The 13,876-nt window shown below is 32.6% G+C and overlaps 1 long non-coding RNA gene across 18 annotated transcripts; it reads left to right on the top strand.

Moving 5' to 3' along the window:
• Positions 1-313: 313 nt before the first annotated feature.
• Positions 314-3,667, top strand: LOC149655135 (uncharacterized). 18 transcript variants are annotated; one of them, XR_016370387.1, is made up of 5 exons: positions 314-1,153; positions 1,239-1,671; positions 1,739-1,841; positions 1,916-1,982; positions 2,056-3,667. It is a non-coding gene; the product is annotated as an uncharacterized LOC149655135 (long non-coding RNA). The 18 variants fall into 18 exon arrangements; XR_016370398.1 differs by lacking the exon at positions 2,056-3,667 and having other exon boundaries at positions 314-990; positions 1,115-1,141; positions 1,236-1,671; positions 1,916-2,024; XR_016370395.1 differs by lacking the exon at positions 2,056-3,667 and having other exon boundaries at positions 314-990; positions 1,115-1,153; positions 1,916-2,024.
• The last annotated feature ends 10,209 nt before the right edge of the window (positions 3,668-13,876 follow it).

Here is a 13,876-nt window from a genome sequence, read left to right as displayed (position 1 = left end):
TGTCAACGTTTTATTGGAACCAAACCTAACCTAACCTAACCTAACCTAAGCTAACCTAACCTAACCTAACCTAACCTAACCTAACCTAAGCTAACCTAACCTAACCTAACCTAACCTAACCTAACCTAAGCTAAGCTAAGCTAACCTAACCTAACCTAACCTAACCTAACCTAAGCTAAGCTAAGCTAACCTAACCTAACCTAACCTAACCTAACCCACCCGAAACCAAAATATTAAAATTTTAATTTAAAGACATTGATGGAACTACCAATAAGACTGCACTTCATTTTAAGCACAATTTGTTTATTAATTCTATTCTGAGAGAGCGGTTGCTCTCTTAGATAAGACCTCATACTGCGTTTAATGTATAAGGGTGGTTTTTTGATTCGATGTAACTTTTTTCCTATCATGGTTACTGCTTTGAAAAAATTCCACTGAACTAAAATTCGGACCCTTAATATGTGGTTAAAATTTCAAAGAGATCCCTCTATTAGTTTTCTTCATAGAAAATAAAGTTGCTAAGGGTGGTTTTCATTTCCATAAAAAAATTAAGACATTTTGGCAAAAAAAGGGAAATTTTCCCATAGGAATAACATGGCAAATGTTTGCTGTGATGGCCAAATTGACTCGAGCATTTTTTGAAGACTATTTATTCGATAGGTCTGAAAATGGTTTTAAATGAAAGGTTGAACATTTTTCTGGTGCCTTTCGAAGTTTTATTGAAAACAATTAATATTAAGTATTACTTTTTGTACTTTTAAGCACATACTTAAACTTACGACCTTTTATTCTGTTGGACTTACGTGGTTTAATCCTAGCTAAAATCATAGAGAAACGTACTGTTGGACTTACGCTGTTTTACCGCTAATAGAGCGACTGAGCGAAGATTTTTGTTTAGACAACGCGTGTGGCTATGCCGAGCTTAAGGCGAATTTTTTAACTTTTCACATAAAAGAAGGGGTTAATTCGTCCTCATTTTATTTTAATTTCGTAAGTTAAACCTTATTATAATTTAATACAAAAGAATTTAAATTTAGGATTTAGCCGATAATTTTTAAATTGACTGATTTCACTAAGCCTCGGTCAAAATTTAAATCCAGCTGATTGTATGTAGAGACTAGAGACCAATTGGCCGTGTAGCGTACGTTTTAAGGTGTTTCACCTGGTGCCATCGGCCCACGATAGCCGCTAATTAGGTAATTTGTTTAAATTAAATAAATTTTTGTTGTTTAAAGTAGATTAATGCAAAAGACGCACAAGGGTTCGTTCCCTGGTTTTTGACTGTTGCCACCAGCCAACAGTTACCGCTACGAACATACCTTTTTTACTGGTAAAATAAATGATAGATTCAATCACACTATCACTAAACCCTGTCACCAAATCATACAATATTTTTAAATGACGCTTTTCCAATAATTCTTATAGGTTAACAATTTAAATTTTAATTATTTAGTGCTTATTCTAACATAACCTCAAAACAGTAAACAATGGCCATTTTTCCAACGATAACTGTGCAGATTATATTTGGTGCCACCGATAACCACTATGTAGATCATTTTATTGGTTTAAATTAATGGTAATATAATTGAATAATTAAACACACGATCACTAAACCCTGTCAACAAACCAACCAATGTTTTTTATCCCGGCTCTTGCAATCATTTTTATTAGGTAACAGTTGCGTTTTTAAGTATTATTTATAACCGCTATTTAGAATAAACCTTTTTGTTTAAATTAGATACATTTTTGATGTGTAAAGTAGATTAATTCAAACTACGCAGAAGAGTTCATTCCCTGGTTTCTAGACAAGGGTTACCGCTACGAAGATATGTTTTTTGCTGGTAAAATAAATGATAGATTCAATTCAATCACACTATCACTAATCCCTGTCTCCAAATCAATATTTTTAATTCAGGCTCTTCCAAGCGCGAAATTACAAATTACAGTGTGTTAATTAATTAATATAAATTTTGGATAAATATGTAACACACTATCATTATTAAATTTCTGAAGAGAGGAAAAAAGGTTGAAATTAATTTTTTTAAATTTAAAAAGCAAATTTGGCTCGGAAAAAACCCAGCGCCAGAAGCCTGTCTTATAAAATTTTCACAAGATGATTCGTTCAAGAATGTCTAGAAATAAGTCGCATAGAAGTAATGAATATTTCACCTAAGTCAGCTGACTTGGCCAGGCAGGGCATAGCCCACTCGATCCATGCTCACGGACGCTGCTCTGCATCTTGCGTAGTGTTACGCGTGATCGAGTGGGCTATGGGCAGGGTAAACAAATACGGGGCTGCCAGGCTGTCTCTTACACAATAATGATACAGGGCAAATGACTAGTTTAAAAATAAAACCATGGGACCACAAAGAAAATGCAAAGGTAACCAGAGTCCAGACATTAACTCAAAAAGTTTAATTGTTCAATTCCTAAGTTTAGCAGACGACGTGGTCAAATATTATTATATAGCGCGAGCAGCTTGCGTCCATGAGCGCGGATCGAGTGGGCTATGCTTGCAGGAAGAAACTTTGTCTCAGTTACACCAAAGAGACTATAGGGGAGGAGTTGAAGATCACCCGCTCCACAAGGCTAAATTACATTGTTGCCCCTAAATTATACTAGTGGTACGAGGGAGTTTCCGGCTCAGTCGCGCCACCTACGATACCGTTAAATGTCTCAAACGGAAATGCCTCGGTACTGCGCATTGAAGATGCGCGCTAGAAAAGAGCAACAAGATTTTCCCCTCTTTCCACTCCTCCCCTATATTCTCTTTGGTTACACCTTGTATTGGAAACCCCCATACCTATAGCGTTGCCTGTGTACCCCCACCTACGGCACCGTAGTCCTCCCAGCATCCTCAGCGGTTAGGTAGGGTCGTACTGGATGAAATTGTAAAGGGCGCCCCCTCTATCTTAAAATTAGAAGCTAGCTCTCATACAAATAAAATGGCGCTACGCGGCAGCACTTAGCAATCGCCTACCGAAGGGTAGGTGCGTGCGCGAGGTACATTGGGAGAGATACGGTGCCGTAGGTCGCCCATCTTCATTTGCAATCCATCTCAATTCCCTTATCCCTGGTTACACTGCTACAACGAAAACCAAATACCAGCAACATAAGTCCAAGCCAGTCATCTGAAAGACTCAAAACGATGACTCTGATTCTTCTGAATTTGAAATATCAGTAGAAATGTTTCTAGATAATCCTCAGAGTTATTTTAAATATTTTAATGCTCAAAGCCAGGGGATAAGGAAAGGCCAAAATAATTTTATTATGAAAATTTGATGTTTTCAGTAATAAATTAATCTCATTGGTGATAACTGATTAACTGGTACCTGAAAGCATTAGTCACTAACTTGCAATATTAGGTCCCTTATGCTTACGCTCCCCTATATTTATGTTTGTGCTTAGTGCAGATTTTAAAAATGCCACAGTTTCTTAACAATCTTAATTAAAATGAAGACTGAAGGAACAGATATTAATAAAAAATGTCTTCGTGGACAAAGACTTGAAAAAGTAAATGATAAGAAAACAAAATGGAATGACCGAAGCAACAGATATTAAACTTTTTCTTTAAAGACATGATTATAAAACATCAATTATTTGAAAAAAAATACTTATCTTCGTTTTTTTCACCAAAATTACATTTGCCCAAAAATATTGTATCATTAAATTTTCCATTATTTTCAAAATGGTTCGTGTCAAAGATTTACTATATAACAGAAACATGCGACATCGTTTATATTTACAGCTAGATTTCCAGTGTAGACCATGATAGAAACAGTTCCTCGTTAGTGATATTTAAAAGGATTGCAGCTTTTAATTTGAACTACAATGCGTTTTAATACTGGAAACTAAGCCCAATAGTGAAATAAATACGCTGCCCACCATTTGTCGGTGTCCATTTACGTGTTTCGTGTTATACGTTTGCTCTACAATGTGTTCCTCATAGCGAGTTGAAGTCATACCAAACTAATTCAATCACAACTTTTAAAACAGTTCTCACGCACTCAATAATATACCAAAGGTTTTTTGTTAATAATGTCTTTTATCCAGATTTTAATGATTCATTTATAAAACATTTTAAATCATCGACCCAAAAAATGGGACCCAAATTGAATCGTGGTCGAATAAATGCAGGCGCAAAACCAAAGCACCCTAAAGCGACGTTTAAAATGTCAATCATGATGAAAGATAAAATTTCTTCCTTCGGTTGAATTTAGTCGTTTTAAACAACGTTTTGCCTTATAGTTCGAAAAGAGAAACCTTTAAAAATAACCTATATCCATACTCGGATATTTATTCTAATCCTTTTCATTCGAAAACTGTTAATACCACAAAGGATATATAGAATGAATAATCTGTCTTTCGAAAACAATGCAAATATAATTTTGGTGAAAAAAACGAAGATAAGTATTTTTTTTCAAATAATTGATGTTTTATAATCATGTCTTTAAAGAAAAAGTTTAATATCTGTTGCTTCGGTCATTCCATTTTGTTTTCTTATCATTTACTTTTTCAAGTCTTTGTCCACGAAGACATTTTTTATTAATATATCTCTTGCCTTGAAAGGAATGAAAGTGAGCGTTTTAATTAGTATCACGAAACATTTACTTTTAATATTATTAACATACCTATCGGAGATTCGAACCAACAACCTATCGCTTCGCAATCCAACTTCGTATCCACTACACCACCGAATCGCTGACGGCTACAGTGTTTCAAGTTATATTCATGTATTTTTTAGGGGCATATTCGGACGATTGGGATTTCGGTCCATCGGGAATATAGCCATTGGGCTGGAAATCTAAAATCATTGCGGGATATTCGGTCGAATGGGATTTCGGTCCATTGGGAATTCGGTTGAAAGGAACGATACCGATTAAGTTTAGTTTAAAGGCTTATCTCGATTAAGTTTAGTTTAAAGGCTTATCTCGATTAAGTTTAGTTTAAAGGCTTATCTCGATTAAGTTTAGTTTAAAGGCTTATCTCGATTAAGTTTAGTTTAAAGGCTTATCTCGATTAAGTTTAGTTTAAAGGCTTATCTCGATTAAGTTTAGTTTAAAGGCTTATCTCGTTTAAGTTTAGTTTAAAGGCTTATCTCGTTTAAGTTTAGTTTAAAGGCTTATCTCGATTAAGTTTAGTTGAAAGGTTTATCTCGATTAAGTTTAGTTTAAAGGCTTATCTCGATTAAGTTTAGTTTAAAGGCTTATCTCGATTAAGTTTAGTTTAAAGGCTTATCTCGATTAAGTTTAATTTAAAGGCTTATCTCGATTTAGTCTAATTTAAAGGCTTATCTCGATTTAGTCTAATTTAAAGGCTTATCTCGATTAAGTTTAGTTTAAAGGCTTATCTCGATTAAGTTTAGTTTAAAGGCTTATCTCGATTAAGTTTAGTTTAAAGGCTTATCTCGATTAAGTTTAGTTTAAAGGCTTATCTCTATTAAGTTTAGATTAAAGGCTTATCTCGATTAAGTTTAGTTTAAAGGCTTATCTCGATTAAGTTTAGTTTAAAGGCTTATCTCGATTAAGTTTAGTTTAAAGGCTTATCTCGATTAAGTTTAGTTTAAAGGCTTATCTCGATTAAGTATAATTTAAAGGCTTATCTCGATTTAGTCTAATTTAAAGGCCTATCTCGATTTAGTCTAATTTAAAGGCTTATCTCGATTAAGTTTAGTTTAAAGGTTTATCTCGATTAAGTTTAGTTTAAAGGCTTATCTCGATTAAGTTTAATTTAAAGGCTTATCTCGATTAAGTTTAGTTTAAAGGCTTATCTCTATTAAGTTTAGTTTAAAGGCTTATCTCGATTATGTTTAGTTTAAAGGCTTATCTCGATTAAGTTTAGTTTAAAGGCTTATCTCGATTAAGTTTAGTTTAAAGGCTTATCTCGATTAAGTTTAGTTTAATGACTTATCTCGTTTAAGTTTAGTTTAAAGGCTTATCTCGATTAAGTTTAGTTCAAAGGTTTATCTCGATTAAGTTTAGTTTAAAGGCTTATCTCGATTAAGATTAGTTTAAAGGCTTATCTCGATTAAGATTAGTTTAAAGGCTTATCTCGATTAAGTGCTTTGGTCCCATTGAACCGAATTCCCATTCGACAGAAGGGTTTTTTTTTTTGGGGTCCCATTCGATCGAACGTAGCCAAAGGTGCGATTTTATTATAGTCCCATTGGACCGAAATTCTATTGAACTGGAAGAAGACATACTGTGTGGTTTTGCATTAAATATATTTTTAATTTCAAAACTTATTATTGTTAAAATAAATGTCAGTTGAAAATGTATTACTGCACTCCTCACCTCACCTACCCTAGCCTAACCTAACCTAACCTAACCTAACCTAAGCAAACGTAACCTAACCTAACCCAACCCAACCTTGTTTGGAGGTAAAAAGATTATTTATATGAGTATTAAAACAATTTATTAGCAATAATAGAAATATTTTAGAAAAGATGTCAGATAATTAATTGGAGAATATTTTGGAAAAGATGTCAGATAATTAATTGGAGAATATTTTGGAAAAGGTGGTAGCTAATTATTAGGAGAATATTTTAGAAAAGGTGGTAGCTAATTAAAAGGAGAATATTTTGGAAAATGTGGCAGCTAATTAGTAGGAGAATGTTTTGGAAAAGGTTGCAGCTAATTTATAGGAGAATGTTTTGGAAAAGGTGGTAGCTAATTAATAGGAGAATATTTTGAAAAAGGTGGGAGCTATTTAATAGGAAAATCTTTTGGAAAAGGTGGCAGCTAATTAATAAGAGAATGTTTTGGAAAAGGTGGTAGCTATTTAATGGGAGAATATTTTGCAATAGGTGGTAGCTAATTAAAAGGAGCATATTTTGTAAAAGGTGTCAACGTTTTATTGGAACCAAACCTAACCTAACCTAACCTAACCTAAGCTAACCTAACCTAACCTAACCTAAGCTAACCTAACCTAACCTAACCTAACCTAACCTAAGCTAACCTAACCTAACCTAACCTAACCTAACCTAAGCTAAGCTAAGCTAACCTAACCTAACCTAAGCTAAGCTAAGCTAACCTAACCTAACCTAACCTAACCTAACCCACCCGAAACCAAAATATTAAAATTTTAATTTAAAGACATTGATGGAACTACCAATAAGACTGCACTTCATTTTAAGCACAATTTGTTTATTAATTCTATATATCTCTTGCCTTGAAAGGAATGAAAGTGAGCGTTTTAATTAGTATCACGAAACATTTACTTTTAATATTATTAACATACCTTACGGAGATTCGAACCAACAACCTATCGCTTCGCAGTCCAACTTCGTATCCACTACATCACCGAATCGCTGACGGCTACAGTGTTTCAAGTTATATTCATGTATTTTTTAGGGGCATATTCGGACGATTGGGATTTCGGTCCATCGGGAATATAGCCATTGGGCTGGAAATCTAAAATCATTGCGGGATATTCGGTCGAATGGGATTTCGGTCCATTGGGAATTCGGTTGAAAGGAACGATACCGATTAAGTTTAGTTTAAAGGCTTATCTCGATTAAGTTTAGTTTAAAGGCTTATCTCGATTAAGTTTAGTTTAAAGGCTTATCTCGATTGAGTCTAATTTAAAGGCTTATCTCGATTTAGTCTAATTTAAAGGCTTATCTCGATTAAGTTTAGTTTAAAGGCTTATCTCGATTAAGTTTAGTTTAAAGGCTTATCTCGATTAAGTTTAGTTTAAAGGCTTATCTCGATTAAGTTTAGTTTAAAGGCTTATCTCGTTTAAGTTTAGTTTAAAGGCTTATCTCGTTTAAGTTTAGTTTAAAGGCTTATCTCGATTAAGTTTAGTTCAAAGGTTTATCTCGATTAAGTTTAGTTTAAAGGCTTATCTCGATTAAGTTTAGTTTAAAGGCTTATCTCGATTAAGTTTAGTTTAAAGGCTTATCTCGATTAAGTTTAGTTTAAAGGCTTATCTCGATTAAGTTTAGTTTAAAGGCTTATCTCGATTAAGTTTAGTTTAAAGGCTTATCTCGATTAAGTTTAGTTTAAAGGCTTATCTCGATTGAGTCTAATTTAAAGGCTTATCTCGATTAAGTTTAGTTTAAAGGCTTATCTCGATTAAGTTTAGTTTAAAGGCTTATCTCGATTAAGTTTAGTTTAAAGGCTTATCTCGATTAAGTTTAGTTTAAAGGCTTATCTCGATTAAGTTTAGTTTAAAGGCTTATCTCGATTAAGTTTAGTTTAAAGGCTTATCTCGATTAAGTTTAGTTTAAAGGCTTATCTCGATTGAGTCTAATTTATAGGCTTATCTCGATTTAGTCTAATTTAAAGGCTTATCTCGATTAAGTTTAGTTTAAAGGCTTATCTCGATTAAGTTTAGTTTAAAGGCTTATCTCGATTAAGTTTAGTTTAAAGGCTTATCTCGATTAAGTTTAGTTTAAAGGCTTATCTCGTTTAAGTTTAGTTTAAAGGCTTATCTCGTTTAAGTTTAGTTTAAAGGCTTATCTCGATTAAGTTTAGTTCAAAGGTTTATCTCGATTAAGTTTAGTTTAAAGGCTTATCTCGATTAAGTTTAGTTTAAAGGCTTATCTCGATTAAGTTTAGTTTAAAGGCTTATCTCGATTAAGTTTAGTTTAAAGGCTTATCTCGATTAAGTTTAGTTTAAAGGCTTATCTCGATTAAGTTTAGTTTAAAGGCTTATCTCGATTAAGTTTAGTTTAAAGGCTTATCTCGATTAAGTCTAATTTAAAGGCTTATCTCGATTTAGTCTAATTTAAAGGCTTATCTCGATTTAGTCTAATTTAAAGGCTTATCTCGATTAAGTTTAGTTTAAAGGCTTATCTCGATTAAGTTTAGTTTAAAGGCTTATCTCGATTAAGTTTAGTTTAAAGGCTTATCTCGATTAAGTTTAGTTTAAAGGCTTATCTCTATTAAGTTTAGTTTAAAGGCTTATCTCGATTAAGTTTAGTTTAAAGGCTTATCTCGATTAAGTTTAGTTTAAAGGCTTATCTCGATTAAGTTTAGTTTAAAGGCTTATCTCGATTAAGTTTAGTTTAAAGGCTTATCTCGATTAAGTATAATTTAAAGGCTTATCTCGATTTAGTCTAATTTAAAGGCCTATCTCGATTTAGTCTAATTTAAAGGCTTATCTCGATTAAGTTTAGTTTAAAGGTTTATCTCGATTAAGTTTAGTTTAAAGGCTTATCTCGATTAAGTTTAGTTTAAAGGCTTATCTCTATTAAGTTTAGTTTAAAGGCTTATCTCGATTATGTTTAGTTTAAAGGCTTATCTCGATTAAGTTTAGTTTAAAGGATTATCTCGATTAAGTTTAGTTTAAAGGCTTATCTCGATTAAGTTTAGTTTAATGACTTATCTCGTTTAAGTTTAGTTTAAAGGCTTATCTCGATTAAGTTTAGTTCAAAGGTTTATCTCGATTAAGTTTAGTTTAAAGGCTTATCTCGATTAAGATTAGTTTAAAGGCTTATCTCGATTAAATGCTTTGGTCCCATTGAACCGAATTCCCATTCGACAGAAGGGGTTTTTTTTGGGGTCCCATTCGATCGAACGTAGCCAAAGGTGCGATTTTATTATAGTCCCATTGGACCGAAATTCTATTGAACTGGAAGAAGACATACTGTGTGGTTTTGCATTAAATATATTTTTAATTTCAAAACTTATTATTGTTAAAATAAATGTCAGTTGAAAATGTATTACTGCACTCCTCACCTCACCTACCCTAGCCTAACCTAACCTAACCTAACCTAACCTAAGCAAACGTAACCTAACCTAACCCAACCCAACCTTGTTTGGAGGTAAAAAGATTATTTATATGAGTATTAAAACAATTTATTAGCAATAATAGAAATATTTTAGAAAAGATGTCAGATAATTAATTGGAGAATATTTTGGAAAAGGTGGTAGCTAATTAATAGGAGAATATTTTAGAAAAGGTGGTAGCTAATTAAAAGGAGAATATTTTGGAAAATGTGGCAGCTAATTAGTAGGAGAATGTTTTGGAAAAGGTTGCAGCTAATTAATAGGAGAATGTTTTGGAAAAGGTGGTAGCTAATTAATAGGAGAATATTTTGAAAAAGGTGGGAGCTATTTAATAGGAAAATCTTTTGGAAAAGGTGGCAGCTAATTAATAAGAGAATGTTTTGGAAAAGGTGGTAGCTATTTAATGGGAGAATATTTTGCAATAGGTGGTAGCTAATTAAAAGGAGCATATTTTGTAAAAGGTGTCAACGTTTTATTGGAACCAAACCTAACCTAACCTAACCTAACCTAAGCTAACCTAACCTAACCTAACCTAAGCTAACCTAACATAACCTAACCTAACCTAAGCTAACCTAACCTAACCTAACCTAACCTAACCTAAGCTAAGCTAAGCTAACCTAACCTAACCTAACCTAACCTAAGCTAAGCTAAGCTAAGCTAAGCTAACCTAACCTAACCTAACCTAACCTAACCTAACCCACCCGAAACCAAAATATTAAAATTTTAATTTAAAGACATTGATGGAACTACCAATAAGACTGCACTTCATTTTAAGCACAATTTGTTTATTAATTCTATATATCTCTTGCCTTGAAAGGAATGAAAGTGAGCGTTTTAATTAGTATCACGAAACATTTACTTTTAATATTATTAACATACCTTTCGGAGATTCGAACCAACAACCTATCGCTTCGCAGTTCAACTTCGTATCCACTACACCACCGAATCGCTGACGGCTACAGTGTTTCAAGTTATATTCATGTATTTTTTAGGGGCATATTCGGACGATTGGGATTTCGGTCCATCGGGAATATAGCCATTGGGCTGGAAATCTAAAATCATTGCGGGATATTCGGTCGAATGGGATTTCGGTCCATTGGGAATTCGGTTGAAAGGAACGATACCGATTAAGTTTAGTTTAAAGGCTTATCTCGATTAAGTTTAGTTTAAAGGCTTATCTCGATTAAGTTTAGTTTAAAGGCTTATCTCGATTGAGTCTAATTTAAAGGCTTATCTCGATTTAGTCTAATTTAAAGGCTTATCTCGATTAAGTTTAGTTTAAAGGCTTATCTCGATTAAGTTTAGTTTAAAGGCTTATCTCGATTAAGTTTAGTTTAAAGGCTTATCTCGATTAAGTTTAGTTTAAAGGCTTATCTCGTTTAAGTTTAGTTTAAAGGCTTATCTCGTTTAAGTTTAGTTTAAAGGCTTATCTCGATTAAGTTTAGTTCAAAGGTTTATCTCGATTAAGTTTAGTTTAAAGGCTTATCTCGATTAAGTTTAGTTTAAAGGCTTATCTCGATTAAGTTTAGTTTAAAGGCTTATCTCGATTAAGTTTAGTTTAAAGGCTTATCTCGATTAAGTTTAGTTTAAAGGCTTATCTCGATTAAGTTTAGTTTAAAGGCTTATCTCGATTAAGTTTAGTTTAAAGGCTTATCTCGATTAAGTTTAGTTTAAAGGCTTATCTCGATTAAGTTTAGTTTAAAGGCTTATCTCGATTAAGTTTAGTTTAAAGGCTTATCTCGATTAAGTCTAATTTAAAGGCTTATCTCGATTTAGTCTAATTTAAAGGCTTATCTCGATTTAGTCTAATTTAAAGGCTTATCTCGATTAAGTTTAGTTTAAAGGCTTATCTCGATTAAGTTTAGTTTAAAGGCTTATCTCGATTAAGTTTAGTTTAAAGGCTTATCTCGATTAAGTTTAGTTTAAATTCTTATCTCTATTAAGTTTAGTTTAAAGGCTTATCTCGATTAAGTTTAGTTTAAAGGCTTATCTCGATTAAGTTTAGTTTAAAGGCTTATCTCGATTAAGTTTAGTTTAAAGGCTTATCTCGATTAAGTTTAGTTTAAAGGCTTATCTCGATTAAGTATAATTTAAAGGCTTATCTCGATTTAGTCTAATTTAAAGGCCTATCTCGATTTAGTCTAATTTAAAGGCTTATCTCGATTAAGTTTAGTTTAAAGGTTTATCTCGATTAAGTTTAGTTTAAAGGCTTATCTCGATTAAGTTTAGTTTAAAGGCTTATCTCGATTAAGTTTAGTTTAAAGGCTTATCTCTATTAAGTTTAGTTTAAAGGCTTATCTCGATTATGTTTAGTTTAAAGGCTTATCTCGATTAAGTTTAGTTTAAAGGCTTATCTAGATTAAGTTTAGTTTAAAGGCTTATCTCGATTAAGTTTAGTTTAATGACTTATCTCGTTTAAGTTTAGTTTAAAGGCTTATCTCGATTAAGTTTAGTTCAAAGGTTTATCTCGTTTAAGTTTAGTTTAAAGGCTTATCTCGATTAAGTTTAGTTCAAAGGTTTATCTCGATTAAGTTTAGTTTAAAGGCTTATCTCGATTAAGTTTAGTTTAAAGGCTTATCTCGATTAACTATAATTTAAAGGCTTATCTCGATTTAGTCTAATTTAAAGGCCTATCTCGATTTAGTCTAATTTAAAGGCTTATCTCGATTAAGTTTAGTTTAAAGGTTTATCTCGATTAAGTTTAGTTTAAAGGCTTATCTCGATTAAGTTTAGTTTAAAGGCTTATCTCGATTAAGTTTAGTTTAAAGGCTTATCTCTATTAAGTTTAGTTTAAAGGCTTATCTCGATTATGTTTAGTTTAAAGGCTTATCTCGATTAAGTTTAGTTTAAAGGCTTATCTAGATTAAGTTTAGTTTAAAGGCTTATCTCGATTAAGTTTAGTTTAATGACTTATCTCGTTTAAGTTTAGTTTAAAGGCTTATCTCGATTAAGTGCTTTGGTCCCATTGAACCGAATTCCCATTCGACAGAAGGGGTTTTTTTTGGGGGGTCCCATTCGATCGAACGTAGCCAAAGGTGCGATTTTATTATAGTCCCATTGGACCGAAATTCTATTGAACTGGAAGAAGACATACTGTGTGGTTTTGCATTAAATATATTTTTAATTTCAAAACTTATTATTGTTAAAATAAATGTCAGTTGAAAATGTATTACTGCACTCCTCACCTCACCTACCCTAGCCTAACCTAACCTAACCTAACCTAACCTAAGCAAACGTAACCTCACCTAACCCAACCCAACCTTGTTTGGAGGTAAAAAGATTATTTATATGAGTATTAAAACAATTTATTAGCAATAATAGAAATATTTTGGAAAAGATGTCAGATAATTTATTGGAGAATATTTTGGAAAAGGTGGTAGCTAATTAATAGGAGAATATTTTAGAAAAGGTGGTAGCTAATTAAAAGGAGAATATTTTGGAAAAGGTGGCAGCTAATTAATAAGAGAATGTTTTGGAAAAGGTGGTAGCTATTTAATGGGAGAATATTTTGCAATAGGTGGTAGCTAATTAAAAGGAGCATATTTTGTAAAAGTTGTCAACGTTTTATTGGAACCAAACCTAACCTAACCTAACCTAACCTAAGCTAACCTAACCTAACCTAACCTAACCTAACCTAACCTAACCTAACCTAAGCTAACCTAACCTAACCTAACCTAACCTAACCTAACCTAAGCTAAGCTAAGCTAACCTAACCTAACCTAACCTAACCTAAGCTAAGCTAAGCTAACCTAACCTAACCTAACCTAACCTAACCCACCCGAAACCAAAATATTAAAATTTTAATTTAAAGACATTGATGGAACTACCAATAAGACTGCACTTCATTTTAAGCACAATTTGTTTATTAATTCTATTCTGAGAGAGCGGTTGCTCTCTTAGATAAGACCTCATACTGCGTTTAATGTATAAGGGTGGTTTTTTGATTCGATGTAACTTTTTTCCTATCATGGTTACTGCTTTGAAAAAATTCCATTGAACTAAAATTCGGACCCTTAATATGTGGTTAAAATTTCAAAGAGATCCCTCTATTAGTTTTCTTCATAGAAAATAAAGTTGCTAAGGGTGGTTTTCATTTCCATAAAAAAATTAAGACATTTTGGCAAAAAAAGGGAAATTTTCCC

The sequence above is a fragment of the Phalangium opilio genome, unplaced genomic scaffold (assembly GCF_054372755.1).
Source record: "Phalangium opilio isolate 3A_F unplaced genomic scaffold, DU_Popi_V2 ptg000078l_1, whole genome shotgun sequence".
Lineage (NCBI taxonomy): Eukaryota > Metazoa > Arthropoda > Arachnida > Opiliones > Phalangiidae > Phalangium > Phalangium opilio.
This window is presented reverse-complemented; position numbering and strand designations above follow the sequence as displayed.